General features: G+C 38.0%; 1 protein-coding gene across 2 annotated transcripts in view; it reads right to left on the bottom strand.

Annotated features, from left to right (window-relative positions):
* OXCT1 (3-oxoacid CoA-transferase 1) overlaps window positions 1–14,283 on the bottom strand; it is a 138,598-nt gene that overhangs the window by 30,528 nt on the left and 93,787 nt on the right. The window lies entirely within an intron of this gene.

Below are 14,283 nucleotides of genomic sequence, written 5' to 3'. Positions count from 1 at the left end.
AAGGTGGGTCTGTCTTTCTAAACTTGGCATTTATCTTCCTCTTAGAAAAATAAGCCAAACAAAATGAAAAATATACTGCTGTCTAGCAAAAACAAAACAGAAGCAGAGTTCAGGGCCTCTTACCATCCCCGTTCTATTTTTGTTCACCTGTCCATCTCCTCATTCATTAAACATTTACCAGCCACCTTCTGTATGCCACACACTCTGAATAATTCCTACTGTCTGTTCTGTCTCCTGGTTACAGAGTTTTGGAAAAAGCAGGTGTTTCCAGAGATGATGAAATAAATTCTTCCTCATGTATATGGGAGAAAAATGTCATCTAACATTGAAACCTCCTTAAAATTTTATTTTTAATCCAAGTCCTTTTGCTGATTTGAGGATAAACTATCAGCTCCTTCCCCAAAATTTCATAGCTACAAGGAGATTACGCAGTGCACTCATACCTGGCTTTAGAACATAGAAGGCTCAAATCCTCTGATTTCAGGTCAATGAAACACTGCGTGAACATGAATTCAGTATGCATTATATAAAGGAAAGGACCAAGTGGTCAGGATGTCTTCATGGTTTTGAGCCTGCCACAAAATGAGATGGGAGGCAGGAAATGGTTGCAGGGTGGTGGCGGGGAAGGGAGGCAGACAGCAGGAAAGAAGCAGAAGGTATAAAGTCAGTCTGTCTTCAGACATGTAAGTTTGAAGTGAAGGAGAATATCTATGTGAAAATGTATAATTTTACACTTCAATGAGCCATCCCTTCATCCTTAGTTAGCCGCAATCTTAACAAATTAGGTACATTATTTTCATAATTTATGGGGTGAAATATTTTCATATTTATGGGGTGAAATATGAATAATATTTCTATCAAGAAATATTTTTTCTCTACCTTTATAGGATGAAATATGAGAAACTCAGAGATGGAAGCAATGAATGTCTATCATTAACTCCAACAATAAGGAAGTCTGAGATTTTTAGAGCATCAAAAGACACTAAAGCAAGTCTATTATAAAATGAATTAACCTGTTGTGATAAGAACATCCAGCAAGTCTCAGCTTCCACAGGCAGTGTCCTTGGGAAGATTGTAAGATTGTAAGGGTATAAATGTTAGTACAATGAAGAAGCCAAAGAAAACCAGAAACCAAGCTAGCATGTTAAAAACTGTTTGAATTTTAAAAAAATCCTTGAATTAGAATATACCAGAGGCAAATTTTCTCAACTGTGGCACAATGATTATAGATAAAAGCTTGGTGCCAGTCTGTTATAAGAAGCTTGTCCAATTCAGGTGAATCTGATTTATACATTGTAAATAACCATCAATTATTTAAGAAATATTTATAGAGCACCTACTGAGTACAAAACACCGTGCTTGCAGCGACATAAAGACCTACAGAACATGGCAAAAAAGCCATCTCTTTCTTTGTCTTAAAAAGAACCTCCCTTGGGACCTCATCAAGATAAAAAGCTTCTGCACAGTGAAGGAAACAATCACCAAAACTAAAAGGCAACTGATGGAATGGGAGAAGATATCTGCCAATGATATCAGATAAAGGGTTAGTATCCAAATCTATAAAGAACTTATCAAACTCAACACCCCAAAAACAAATAATCCAGTGAAGAAATGGGCAAAAGACATAAATAGACACTTCTCCAAAGAAGACATCCAGAAGGCTAACAGACACATGAAAAAATGCTCAACATCACTCATCATCAGGGAAATACAAATTAAAACCACAGTGAGATACCACCTTACAGTAGTCGGAATGCCTAAAATTAACAACACAGGCAACAACAGATGTTGGTGAGGACATGGAGAAAGAAGATCTCTTTTGTACTGCTGATGGGAATGCAAACTGGTGCAGCCACTCTGGAAAACAGTATGGAGGTGCCTCAAAAAGTTAAAAATAGAACTACCCTACGACCCAGCAATTGTACTACTAGGTATTTATCCAAGGCATACAGGTATGCTGTTTCGAAGGGGCACATGCTCCCTATCGACAATAGCCAAAGTATGGATAGAGCCCAAATGTCCATTGACAGATGAATGGATAAAGAAGTTGTTGTGTGTATGTATGTATGTATGTATACATATATATATACACACACACACACACACACACATATATATAATGGAGTATTATTCAGCAATCAAGAAGAATGAAATCTTGCCATTTGCAACAACATGGATGGAACTAGAGGGTATTCTGCTAAGTGATGTCAGTCAGAGAAAGACAAATATCATATGACTTCACTCATGTGGAATTTAAGATACAAAACAGATGAACATAAGTGAAGGGAAAGAAAAATAAGATAAAAACAGGGAGGGGGACAAAACATAAGAGACTCTTAAATATAGAGAACAAACTGAGGGCTGCTGGAAGGGATGTGGGTGGGTATGTGGGTAAGGGGGATTAAGGAGGGCACTTGCTGGGATGAGCACTGGGTGTTCATAGGGGATGAATCACTGAAATATGCCCCTGAAATCACTACTGCACTATATGGTAACTAACTTAGATATAAATTTTAAAAAATATTAATAAATGGGTATGGGTGAAGGGGGAATGGGAGGAATGTGGTCAAAAGGGCAAACTTCCAGTTATAAGATAACTAAATACCAGGGAGGTAATGTACAACATGATGACTTTAACTAACACTGCTGTATGATATATAGGAAAGTTGTTAAGAGTATAAATTCTGAGTGTTCTCATCACAGGATTTTTTTCCTTTTTTCTTCTTTCTTTTCTTTATTGTGTCTATAAGAGATGATAGATGTTAGTCTGAAAGTACTGTGGTATGCATTTCACAACATATGCAAATCAAATCATTGTGCTGTATGCCTTAAACATATAGTGGCATATGCCAATTATTTTTCAATAAAACTGGAAAAAAAGAAACTTAAAAAGAACATTCTTGGGGACTCAATGTAAAGGAGTAGCCTTCATCACTCAATGAGATTCTAATGTTTTATCTTCAAAGCAGCATATGCTACAAATTTCAAAACACTGTTTTGATTTTGAAATATCTGTTTCCAAGAGTGAAGAATACACAAGACTTGGTGTAGAACACCTGAGATCTCTTCTATTCACCCATTGTATGACATTGGCAAATTCTCTTGAATTGTCTCTCAATCCATTATCTAAAAGCAAGACTAAGAATATCCCCCAATCATAAAGTCATTATGAGGAGTGCATGAGATGACGTATGGAAAATTGCAGAATAAATACATTTTCAAATTCACTGACTTATCTCATCATCCAGTCTATTTGGTTTACTGAGTGTTTACTAAGAGCCTAGGACTGTACTGGGTACCAGAGTGAGAGATTATCACAACAGGTCTCTTTTCTTTATAAATTTCATCATCTGAAGGAGGAAAAGCATCAGGAGTAATTATGGGGACTCAGACCAAACTTCCTTCCTCTAAAAGAAGCACTACCATGGTTGCCTCTCCCCAAGAGCCTAACACGAAGTGCCTCCTCTTCCCTGCATCCTTGCTATCTAGTATATAACTGTGTCACAGTGAATTTCAACTTTTTTTCCATTCTAGGCGCTTGGGTGAGTGAGGAGCAAATGGGTTAAACAAACACAGGCATGTTCAGGTCCTAGCAGACCAATGAGGATATGCGTGCTAACCGTGCCTGGCTGGGGAAGCGGAGGTGGAAGACGCAGCTCAGGAGAATTTCACAGAAGAGATGTTTCCCAACAGCAGTCTTGCCAGATGGCAAAGAGAACAGCAGCATTCCCTAATAGAAAGCATTTCTAGCAGGTTAACAGGTAAAACTTCAAATATTTGGCTTTCCTGTTTTTTAAAGTAAGTTCTTTGTATTGGAAAAAGAAAATAATATATTTCCTTCTATTTCAACTCCCAGATGACTTCTGAGAGAGAGTCAATTACTAAAGGAAAACAACTCATTCTATCTACACCGGCAGAGAGAAACAGGGTTATATGAGACATGCTCTCCAATGCAAGTGGGAAATTCACCACTGTCCTTCAACCCACCTTAGCAGCCACTCTCTTGGGACTCAACTACTTGTGTTTCCTGGTTCTGTACACAGGTAGGAGCTGTGCCTGAGCTCTAGACAATGGAAGGAGTGAGGTGATATCTGTGATTTCCAGCCTCTGGCCCATTAAAACCTCTCACATGCAACCCCTCATGCTCTTTTGCCTTCTGAAATCTGGACACTGGCATCCAAGATAACCTTGGGAGATGCTAAGCTTCCTTCAGGGTCCTTAAATGACTATATGCAGCAGAGCCCACTTACTCAGAAACACACTGCATTGTTAAATATAAGTGGAAAATAAATGTATAGGGTGCTAGGCCACTGAAATTGGGAGCCCCTTTTGTTACAGCAGCTCGTGTGACTAATACAATGACGTGGTGCCCAAATGAGTTCTATGGAGGGGATAGAACTGAGTGTAGAATTAGAACTGTTTCACAGTGTGGAGGTTCCTCAAAAAATTAAAGACAGAACTACCCTACAACCCAGCAATAGCATTACTAGGAATTATTCCAAAGGATACAGGAGTGCTGATTCACAGGGGCACACATACCCAATGTTCATAACAGCACTTTTGACAATAGCCAAATCATGCAAAGAGCCGAAATGTCCACCAACTGATGAATGGATAAAGAAGATGTGGTTTGTATAAATAATGGAATACTACCTGTCAATGAGAAAAGATGAAACCCTGCGATTTGCAACAACATGGATGGAACTGAAGGGTGTTATGCTAAGAGAAATAAGTCAGTCAGAGAAAGACAAATATCATATGTTTTCACTCAGACGTAGAACTTGAGAAACAGAACAGAAGACCATGGGGGAAGGGAAGGGGAAAAACTGTTTCAAACAGAGAGGCAGGCAAACCATAACAGACTCTTAAATACAGAGAACAAACTGAGGGTTGATGCGGGGGGTGGGGGCTGCAGAGGAGAGGGAAAAATGGGTGATGGGCATTGAGAAGGGCGCTTGTTGGGATGAGCACTTGGTGTTCTTGTGATGAACCACGAGAATCTACTCCCCCAAACCAAGAGCACGCTGTATACACTATATGTTAGCCAAATTGACAATAAATTATATAAAAAAAATTGTTTCAGCTGCACAAGAGAGGAGGGAGCAGGACTTTTAGGGAGACATTTTACCACTGCTCCTTGAAGGAGGGGACCATGCCAGGTACTGAAATTTACCTCTCTGTCCAAATGTCCAATACAAGGCTTGCCATTTTACAGAGATGAGATACACACCTCACTGCCATCTCTATCTCCCTCCCAACATACAAAACAAGGAGCTGTTAAGCAGAGAAGTTATGAAGCTAAAAATGCACTTTTAAATAAATCACAAGAGGAAAAGTGATTCTCAGAGAACAAGAGTCCTATGATGAGGAAGAGACTCTGGGCAGGATTGAAGCACTGGGCCATGGTGACACAAAGTGTGCCTTTCTTTAAAATCTCATCAACAAACACACATTTCTTAAATGGTGCAACTTTTGTTCTGAAGTGTATTCTGGCTAGCATTAATGGAGAGATGATTGCTGGACACTCACTTCATGGCCAGCTCATCTTTGTGCAGTTAAGGACTGACTCTGGTATCAAGTATACAAAGAACACAGCAATATGATGAACTAGAAATGCGGCATGCTATATTATGACACACTTGCAGAACTTTCCTGAAAAGACACTAACTCAGGTATGATCCTCAACTCATGAATGTTTGTTCAAGGTCTATTATAAATCATATACCAAAATAGGAATTAAGAATAAAAGAATGAATACAGGTATTGACTTTTTTTTCTAGTAAATAGATTTAAACTGAAAGCAACATTGTAAATATATTTTACTTACTTTGATCTTATTTCTTAATATGAGAATTTGAAAGTAAAAGAAATGTTAATAATGTAACATTAAAAAATAAACCTCAATGAAACAAAGTACAAATATTAAATTGCACTCCCCAAAATACAGTAATTCAAGTTCTAAATGTGACATTTGATGATATTTAAGGTTTTTACAAAAAGGTAAAATGAATACATTGAACAGTTCTGTGAAATGCTGTTTAAAATATAATATAAAACATACTGAAAATGATTCTTGCCACCTATACCATCAGTGTGTGTGTGTGTGTGTGTGTGTGTGTGTGTAGTAATGGCCAATTTGCAGATTTGTTACCTATATTCTGGTCTTAAGTGAGAAACAATGTACAATATGCAGAAACAATTCTTAAAGCCTTTTAAATTAATGCTATGTGCCTCATTAGCAAATGTTAATTGACTGAAAGAAAACAGAAAGATAACTGTAGAGTGATTTATTAATATAACTAGGGCTTGCTGTTCGATATTAAACACCAGAACATTAAGTACCCACCTCAAAACAAATGTAAGTCTCTTCATTTCTATCTCACTTCCCCATTATTAAAAAAATGTTCTAAGAAAGAAAAGGACCTCTAAAAATGATCTTAGCTAAAGCGTAGGAGTGAGGGAAAATAAATATAATATCAGTATTTGTTTAAACATAAAGGAGAGGTTATAACTCTGTTTTAGAGAAAATAAAAGATTTATAATCCATCTTAGTATTGCCAATTTATAACAAAGTTACAGTAGTAATATTTCTCTTTTCTGTATTATACTTCATATTCAAAACCAAGAAAAATGTGATTTTCCTTCCAAAGATAAATTGTATTTCCCAGGATGGGTGGATTGATCATGTAAACCAGCTAATGAGGAGCTAGAAATACCATTACCGTGTCTATTGCCAGGTAAAATAACAGAATTGCTCCCAATAAATATCAGTTATCAATCATTATATGAGCTAAAAAGAAGAGCATGTCAAAAAGCAGCATTTGGACAAACTCAAAACTTCATTTTAGTAAGCTCTCTTATTCCTGTTCTCTCAGGGACCTTGTTTCATCAACTATCACCTTGCTCTGATTTTTCCATCCCTACCCCTTCCCAAGCTCCTCTCTGTTGCTACCTCAATGCACTAAAATCTGGTTTCTGCCTTGACTATGCCTTTGAAATGAGAATTCCTCAATCAGGTCTATAACATTTAACCATCTAATGCCTTGTGGGTTTAATTAACTATATTCCTGAACCTTTCTATTACATTCTACACTATTTTTCACCAACTCCCTGAAATACTCCACTCATGGGCTTCCATGACACAATACTGCACTGGTCCTTCTACTTCAGCGATTTCAAGCTCCTTTCTAGCATCCTTTGTCCCATCCCAGCTTTGTGTGTTGGCCAACTTAAAAGCTCTGTCCTTGGCCTACTTCACTTGTCCTTTTCTGAGAGAGTGACTTCATCTGCTCTCATGATATAAACTGCTCCAGTTTCTGATGACTCCTAAAGCCACATTTTCAGCTCAGATCCTTCCTCTGACTCTCAGACTTCAATATCCAAGTTTCCCTCCCTGTCATCATATGGCACCATCTGTCAGCTAATCCCCCAAATCATTTCCTCTTGTTCCTGGGCACAGTTCGGCTACTTTTTCCAGCCTTCCTTTATGTTAGGGTTGGTCATGTGAATAGGTTCTGGCCAACAGAAGGCGAGTGAAAGTGACATATAATAAACCCAGGGTTGGACCATAAAAGTTCCCAAGAACTTGGTTGCCTGGGTGGCTCAGTTTGTTAAGTGTTTAACTTTGGCTCAGGTCATGATCTCACTGGGCTCTAGGCTGTCAGCACACAGCCCTCTTCAGATCTCTCTCTCTCTCTCTCTCTCTCTCTCTCTCTCAAAACTTCCAAGAACTATGGACCATGTTCTTCCCCTTTCTGCAAACTATCTGTTGAAAATGGTAGAGTCGTGGATGGAAGAAATCTCAGTCCCCAAATTACTGCATAGAATAGAGCTGTTTGCCAATGAGGGATACTCATTTTGATTCTATGTTAGTGAGAAACAAAAACTTCTTTATGTTAATTATTAGGTGCCTCAGCTCAGGATGGTCCAAATTAAATTAAGTATCTTTATCAAGGCAAATCTCAGCTACCTACTAAATCCTTATCTCAGTTACTGGCCAACCTTCCCCATCAAGGTCCAAACCAGAAACTTTCTCATCTCTTGCCTCTCCTTCATTATCTATGTACAATCAATCAGCCATTCAGTCACAAACAACTCCAGTTTTCCTCCTGTATTTCTTGAATTTGAACTTTTCTCACTTGAGATTCTGGTGATTTCTCCTTGAGTATTGTAACAACATCTCTACTAGTCAGCCAATGTCCAGCCTTATCCCAGACCTTTCCAACCCACATGAAAATAATCTCTCTAAAATGAATATTTTATGTTACTCTTCTGCTTAAAATTTTTCACTAGTTCCCCAGTGTGCCAGGGTAGGTCCAAGCATTTCCGTTGGGACACAAGGCCTGTGACAACCTGGCCTCAACTCTCCTCATTTCCTCACATTCTCAATCCCATTTCTGTGCGAGCAATAGTGAGTTGTTTGTGCACAGCACATGGCTTCATGCTATGCCATACGTCCCACCCTCCTTCTATTAAGAGCACACCATCTCACTCTTCGTGTATCATATCATGACTACTTCTTTGAGGAAGTATTCACATGCCTCTGCCTTAGCCCAGCAACTAGGTGTGATCAGGGACCTCTCTTGGGTGCTCTCATAGCATCCTTGCTTGTCCCTATTGTAGAATCTCCCAAATGATCTGCATTAAGATCAGGGATGATATTCCACTGGCAGGTAGTGGCCAGGCCATACAGGTAGTTATAACTGAAATTCTTCCTCACGAGAGGCACACTATCCCTTTTCTGAGCAAGCTCTACCCAACTCTACCACGGTCTAGCAACTGACAATACAACAGCAGTGGGCCTCCAAGACCCTACCCAGCTGTGACTACCTGCTGTTCTGATTGATCACATCTATTCGGATTAATCAGTGCCTGTAACACTAAAGAAATCAATTAAACTCAAAGAGAAAAAGTGAGTTCTGTTTCTAGCTATTAACTACCTGAATTTCTCATTTTGTAAAAGTGTAAGTACCACTCATAGGGTCTCCATAGTTTACTTAATGAAACTTCATCATTCCAAGTAAAGAAATAAATCACAAGCATACAAAATTGACTACAAGTCATTAACTCCACCTTTGTACAGGAGTTTAGTAAGCATTTATTAGGTGAATAGTTGGAAGTATGAAACTTTCATATTTTCTTTTCCTAAGTTATAATCAATGTGTGACTACGTTTCTTCTGGTTATAAATGAGGTATTTTGGATAGGTTAACTTCTTTGTACAAGATCAGATAGACTAACACTCCGTTCTGTTTTTTGGATGAATAAAATGGACAGGAGAAAAATTGTGTTATTCTTAGTTCTGCTTTGAAGCTATAATTTCAGTTTTCACAGAGTCAATTCATAATTCTAGAAAGATGAAAATAGACATTAAACAACCTGCTTAAGTGAGTTCACCTTGTTTTATCAGGCCTCTTACAGAAGCCATAGATGGAAAGAGCTTGAGCAAGTGCTCTAGGATACATATAAAGGGATTCATTTTTATTTAAAATGATTAAAGATTATTACACATAAATAATATTACTTAATTGAATTTATTAAATACAAATAAGTACTGAACCTTCTTCCCTTGTACATTATCCAGAAACAGAATAAGTGCAATATTTAAAATCCAAGGATAAATTATTTTCTGCATTAACAATCTCTTCCTTCCCTTGGGCCACTGACAGGTATTAGAATCACATGAAATTGCCACATGTGACCATGTGTGACCTACAAACACAGGAATTTCATATGGTTGATTCAAAGTAATGTTCTAATGATGGGAAAACAGATTCCATTTTCTATCACACAGAATTTATTCTAAAGTCATCTACCATTTTTAGGAGATCCCTAGATAATTACAACAAATATGTCAGCTAAAATACAAATTAAAAGGTAATAATCACTTTTATTTATCTGCATGTAACAAAGTATGTCAATTCCTTCAATAACTCTTTCACATGGAATATGAAATTATTACTCTTTCTTTGGGAAATAGAAAATAGGTGTCTTAGAAATTTTATTTTCTGATTCCTAAAATGGAACGTGGGTTGGTTGGGATGAAGGGGGAGGGGTATGAGCAAGAACTACAGGCTGAAGCACACTTGCTCAATCACCTCCTCCCACTGTCTGCAAGTGGTAAGGCATATAGTTACAGAGTTAGTGTAATTACACTGCTATCTCTCACAGCTGGATGAAATTCCCAGAAAGACACACAGTGACTGAAGGAACATTATTATGGAATACATCAAAATCATTACCAATGTTTTTAATCCAAAGTAGCAAAGATAAAAAAAATTATGTAGATCATTTAAAAGTAAAAAACAAAACAAAAAAACCACTTAAGAGGAATTGTGAAAAAGTATGCTATGTATATTAAATGTGGATACCCTATTAAGCAAGTGTTAGAGGGTTGGATGGAAGAACACAAGACCATTTTAATTTATTAACAAGTACTCCGTTTATCCCCAAGATGTCCTCCAGATTTGGCTGATGACTGAGTTTAATGACTGCCACATACCTCCTGGGAGTGAACAGCTATGAACATTCATAGTGAACAGATAACCATTTGGTTACTACTGAAGAGTCTTTTAAAGTTTTTCCTCCTGGGCAAGACCTGATCTATAACATGAGGACCAGATGCCTTTGACATGTGAAGAAAAGTCTCACCTCTGATTTTCTGAGAAAGCATACCCTATCTCGGGACTAAGAGAACCATGGGCAACATCATTCCACAGAGATTCCAATCCCAGGACCAGTATGAGATCTGACCCGGAGAGGGAGAAGCACAGCATCTTTGTGAGAATGACCCACCTCTAGGAATAGAAAAAGTTAAGGAGCCATGTCACTCTGTGGGTGGGTGGGGGAAGTGGTCCTAACTTCTCAGACATCAGAAATCAAAAGCACAAACTTTCCTTTGAGGACCCTGGAACTGAAAATGCACAAAAGGTGAAATGACTCCTCCTCGAACTGGGGAGAATTAGGTGGAAACAAAAAACTTTTTCAAACTCTAAAATAGGTCAAGAGAGTTAGTCCAAGTAATCTGCCCAACGTTAATATTTTTGAAAGATATATAAAAGGGAATATTAAAGGAGCATTAATTTCTACCTTCCATCTTTTCAAGCCAACGGTGCCAGAGCCAGCTCTTGGATGACCAGAGAGAGAGAGAGAGAGATGAGAGAAAATGCTGGGAATAAAAATGAAAAGTACAGTGTTTTTTTAAAGACAAATAATAAGTAAAAAACACTTTGGGGGGAAGATCATGATAATGCATAAATCAAAATACTGAGAACAGATAAAAAATAAAAAAATAATCTTTTGAAGGAAAATACAAAGAAAGATCAGAAGAGGTAGAAATTGAAAGAAAGAAATAAACTGTACCTCATTTCTTGATATGCCAGTGTTTTAACTCCCTAAACTGCACAAGCTGATACTGTGATAACTTTAACTGTCCATAATACTAGAGATGGACATTACATACAACACATTAAAGACAATGTATGCATAAAAAAACTTGATTATTTCAGATACATTTTATATGGGGCCCAAGTTGAGGGGTGTTTTAAATCTAGTACATTCTCAGGTGAGTAGCAAGAGCCACAGTAAGTGAGAATTTTATTGCTTTTATTGTTACAACATCCGATGGCAGACAGGACTTCATTTAAATTCATCTGGAACTCATGCATGCCAAATACTTGGAGGTGGGGTGTACTTGCTAAAAATCATTTTTCTTCCCAAGAATGCTGTTTTTTAGGTCCAGTACTTTTTTTCTTTTATAGTTTATTGTCAAGTTGGTTTCCATATAACACCCAGTGCTCATACTGACAAGCGCCCTCCTCCAGGCCCATCACCCCCTTTCCCCTCCTCCATCAGCCCTCTGTTTGTTCTCAGTATTCAAGAGTCTCTCATGGTTTATCTCCCTCCTTTTCCCCAACTATTTTCCCCCTTCACCTCCCCCATGGTCCTCTGTTAAGTTTCTCCTGTTCCACTTATGAGTGAAAACATATGGTATCTGTCTTTCTCTGCCTGACTTATTTCACTTAGCATAACACCCTTGAGTTCCATCCACATTGCTACGAATGGCCAGATTTCATTCTTTCTCATTGCCATGTAGTATGCCATTGTGGATATATACCACGTGTTCTTGATCCATTCATCAGGTGATGAACATTTAGGCTCTTTGCATGATTTGGCTATTGTTGACAGTGCTGCTATGAACATTGGGGTACATGTGCCCCTATGCATCAGCACTTCTGTATCCCTTAGGTAAATCCCCAGCAGTGCTATTGCTGGGTCATAGGGGAGTTCTACTGTTAATTTTTTTGAGGAACCCCCACACTGTTTTCCAGAGTGGCTGCACCAGTTATATTCCCACCAACAGTGTAGGAGGGTGCCCATTTCTCCACATCCTCACCAGCATCTATAGTCTCTTGATTTGTTCATTTTAGCCACCCTGACTGGTGTGAGGTGGTATCTCAGTGTGGTTTTGATTTGCACTTCTCTGATGATGAGTGATGCTAAGCATCGTTTCCTGTGTCTTTGGTTATCTGGATGTCCTCTTTGGAAAAATGTCTGTTCATGTCTTCTGCCCATTTCTTCACTGGATTAGTTGTTTTTCAGGTGTGGAGTTTGGTGAGTTCCTTGTAGATTTTGGATACTAGCCCCTTATCTGATATGTCATTTGCAACTATCTTTTCCCATTGTGTCGATTGCCTATTAGTTTTTTGATTGTTTCCTTTGAAGTGCATAAGCTTTTTATCTTGAGGAGGTTCTAATGGTTCATTTTTGCCCTTGATTTCCTTGCCTTTGGAGATGTGTCAAGTAAGAAATTGCTGCAGTTGAGGTCAAGGAGGTTTTCCTGCTTTCTCCTCTAGGATTTTGATGGTTTCCTGTCTCACATTCAGGTCCTTCAGCCATTTTGAGTTTATTTTTGTGTATGGTGTAAGAAAGTGGTCTAGTTTCATTCTTCTGCATGTTGCTGTCCAGTTCTCCCAGCACCATCTGTTAAAGAAGCTGTCTTTTTTCCATTGGATTCTCTTTCCTGCTTTGTCAAAGATTAATTGGCCATACATTTGTGGGTACAATTCTGGGTTCTCTATTCTATTCCATTGGTCTATGTGTCTGTTTTTGTGCCAATACCATACTGTCTTGATGATGACAGCTTTGTAGTAGAGACTAAAGTCTGGGATTGTGATGCCTCCCATTTTGGTTTTCTTCTTCAATATTACTTTGGTTATTTGGGGTCTTTTGTGGTTCTATACAAATTTTAGGATAGTTTGTTCTAGCTTTGAGAAGAATGCTGGTGTGATTTTGATTGTGATTGCATTGAATGTGTAGATTGCTTTGGGTAATAATGACATTTTAACAATGTTCCAATCTATGAGCATGGAATATTTTTCCATTTCTTTGTGTCTTCTTCAATTTCCTTCATAAGTTTTCTATAGTTTTCATCACACAGATCTTTTACATCGTTGGCTAGATTTTTCCTACATATTTTATAGTTTTTTTTTGTTTAATTGTGAATGGGATCAGTTTCTTGATTTTTCTTTCTGTTGCCTCATTATTGGTGGACAAAAATGCAACCAATATCTGTACATTGATTTTGTACCCTGTGACTTTGCTGAATTCATGGATCAGTTCTAGTAGGCTTCTGGTGGAGTCAGTTGGGTTTTCCATGTAGAGTATCATGTCATCTATGAAAAGTAAAAGTTTGACTTCATCTTTGCCAATTTTGATGCCTTTTATTTCCTTTTGTTGTCTGATTGCTGATGCTAGGACTTCCTAGGCCCAGTATTTAGAAGGAAATAGTCTCTTGGTAATCACCTTGACACATAGGTATTCAGGAAGGAGTTGCTTTTTTCTCTAACCTCGGAAAAGCAGTTTATCTTTATTATTCAAAACTGTATGAGTGTGGTTAGTACAAGCATACTTCATTTTACTGCACTTTGCACATACTGTGTTTTTTACATAGTGAAGGTATGTGTCAACCCTGAACTGAACAAGTCTACTGGAGCCATTTTTGCAACAGCATTTGGTCAACTTGTGTCTGTGTTACATTTTGGTAACTCTTGCAATATTTTTCGCTATTGTTATGGTGATCTGTAATCTTTGATGTTACTGTTGTAATTGTTTTTGAGATGCCATAAGTCATACCCACATGAGATAATGACCTTAATTAATGATGTTGGTGTTCTGACTGTTCCATCAACCAGCCATTCTCTCTCCCTCTCCTTAAGTCTCCCTGTTCCGAGACACCACAATGTTGAAATGAAGCCAATTAATAACTCTGCAATGTCTTTTAAGT

Source organism: Suricata suricatta, chromosome 6, assembly GCF_006229205.1.
Source record: "Suricata suricatta isolate VVHF042 chromosome 6, meerkat_22Aug2017_6uvM2_HiC, whole genome shotgun sequence".
NCBI classification, from domain to species: Eukaryota; Metazoa; Chordata; class Mammalia; order Carnivora; family Herpestidae; genus Suricata; species Suricata suricatta.
The sequence above is the reverse complement of the archived record's forward strand: the minus strand, read 5'-3'. Positions and strand labels throughout refer to the sequence as shown.